Source organism: Oncorhynchus clarkii, chromosome 6, assembly GCF_045791955.1.
Source record: "Oncorhynchus clarkii lewisi isolate Uvic-CL-2024 chromosome 6, UVic_Ocla_1.0, whole genome shotgun sequence".
Taxonomy (NCBI): Eukaryota; Metazoa; Chordata; class Actinopteri; order Salmoniformes; family Salmonidae; genus Oncorhynchus; species Oncorhynchus clarkii.
In genome coordinates, this window is record NC_092152.1 from 5,793,620 (window position 1) to 5,796,119 (window position 2,500).

The 2,500-nt window shown below is 37.5% G+C and overlaps 1 protein-coding gene across 1 annotated transcript in view; it reads right to left on the minus strand.

Annotated features, from left to right (window-relative positions):
- The window catches only part of LOC139410566 (anthrax toxin receptor 2-like), a 138,058-nt gene that overhangs the window by 67,515 nt on the left and 68,043 nt on the right, over positions 1-2,500 (minus strand). The gene's annotated exons all lie outside the window — the stretch shown is intronic.

A 2,500-nucleotide genomic window follows, 5' to 3' on the forward strand; every position in this document is an offset into this window, starting at 1 on the left:
GGTAGAACCCACCGGTACCGACAGCAGACAGGTGAGTTGTTAATTATTGACACGCTCTTCAAGCTGTAGGTTTAGCTGCTACGATTCAGAACCGCATCCTATGATCTCCCATTCCCCACGGAAAAACACACCTCCACACACACATCATATATCTACCCTGATGAATAACACACACGTCCACACACACATCATATATCTACCCTGATGAATAACACACACCTCCACACACACATCATATATCTACCCTGATGAAAAACACATACCTCCACACACACATCATATATCTACCCTGATGAATAAAAGATTGCTTGTGCATTCTATCGCTGCAGGTTGTACGTTCAACACACTGCAGGTTGTAGGAGCGTTGTTCTTCATAACACTGCAGGTTGTAGGAGCGTTGTTCTTCAACACACTGCAGGTTGTAGGAGCGTTGTTCTTCAACACACTGCAGGTTGTAGGAGCGTTGTCCTTCAATACACTGCAGGTTGTAGGAGCGTTGTTCTTCAACACACTGCAGGTTGTAGGAGCGTTGTGCATCAACACGGTAGGGGAAGTGGGGACCGTATGGAGACGGTAGCTGCATGAACAAAGCCTCAACAACCGTAGGGAAAGTTGGAGGTACGATCGTTTCTCCCCCTAAGGCTCTCAGAAATCGCCGCTATCCCACCAACTTCCTCTAGGCTTGGTAGTATGGCTAGAGGGTAGTGGGAGAGTGTCAGCATTACACTGCATCTATTAGCATCTATTAGCTTTACACTGCATCTATTAGCTTTACACTGCATCTATTAGCTTTACACTACATCTATTAGCTTTACACTGCATCTATTAGCTTTACACTGCATCTATTAGCTTTACACTGCATCTATTAGCTTTACACTGCATCTATTTGCTTTACACTGAATCTATTAGCTTTACACTGCATCTATTAGCTTTACACTGCATCTATTAGCTGTACACTGCATCTATTAGCTTTACACTACATCTATTAGCTTTACACTGCATCTATTAACTTTACACTGCATCTATTAGCTTTACACTGCATCTATTAGCTTTACACTGCATCTATTAGCTTTACACTGCATCTATTAGCTTTACACTACATCTATTAGCTTTCGACATATATTAGCATCTATTAACTTTACACTGCATCTATTAGCTTTCGACATATATTAGCATATATTAGCTCTACAATGCATATATTAGCTTTACACTACATCTATTAGCTTTCGACATATATTAGCATCTATTAGCTCTACACTGCATCTATTAGCTTTACACTACATCTATTAGCTTTCGACATTAATTAGCATCTATTAGCTTTACACTACATCTATTAGCTCTACACTGCATCTATTAGCTTTACACTACATCTATTAGCTTTCAACATATATTAGCATCTATTAGCTTTACACTACATCTATTAGCTCTACACTGCATCTATTAGCTTTACACTACAGATATTAGCTTTACACTGCATCTATTAGCTTTACACTACATCTATTAGCTTTCGACATATATTAGCATCTATTAGCTTTACACTGCATCTATTAGCTTTACACTGCATCTATTAGCTTTACACTGCATCTATTAGCTTTACACTACATCTATTAGCTTTCGACATATATTAGCATCTATTAGCTTTACACTGCATCTATTAGCTTTACACTGCATCTATTAGCTTTACACTGCATCTATTAGCTTTACACTGCATCTATTAGCTTTACACTGCATCTATTAGATTTACACTGCATATATAAGCTTTACACTGCATCTATTAGCTTTACACTGCATATATTAGCTTTACACTGCATCTATTAGCTTTACACTGCATCTATTAACTTTACACTGCATCTATTAGCTTTACACTGCATCTATTAGCTTTACACTGCATCTATTAGCTTTACACTGCATCTATTAGCTTTACACTGCATCTATTAGCTTTACACTGCATCTATTAGCTTTACACTGCATCTATTAGCTTTACACTGCATCTATTAGCTTTACACTGCATCTATTAGCTTTACACTGCATCTATTAGCTTTACACTGCATCCATTTGCTTTACACTGCATCTATTAGCTTTACACTGCATCTATTAGCTTTACACTGCATCTATTAGCTTTACACTGCATCTATTAGCTTTACACTGCATCTATTAGCTTTACACTACATCCATTAGCTTTACACTGCATCTATTAGCTTTACACTGCATCTATTAGCTTTACACTGCATCTATTAGCTTTACACTGCATCTATTAGCTTTACACTGCATCTATTAGCTTTACACTGCATCTATTAGCTTTACACTGCATCTATTAACTTTACACTGCATCTATTAGCTTTACACTGCATCTATTAGCTTTACACTGCATCTATTAGCTTTACACTGCATCTATTAGCTTTACACTGCATCTATTAGCTTTACACTGCATCTATTAGCTTTACACTGCATCTATTAGCTTTACACTGCATCTATTAGCTTTACACTGCATCTAATACAT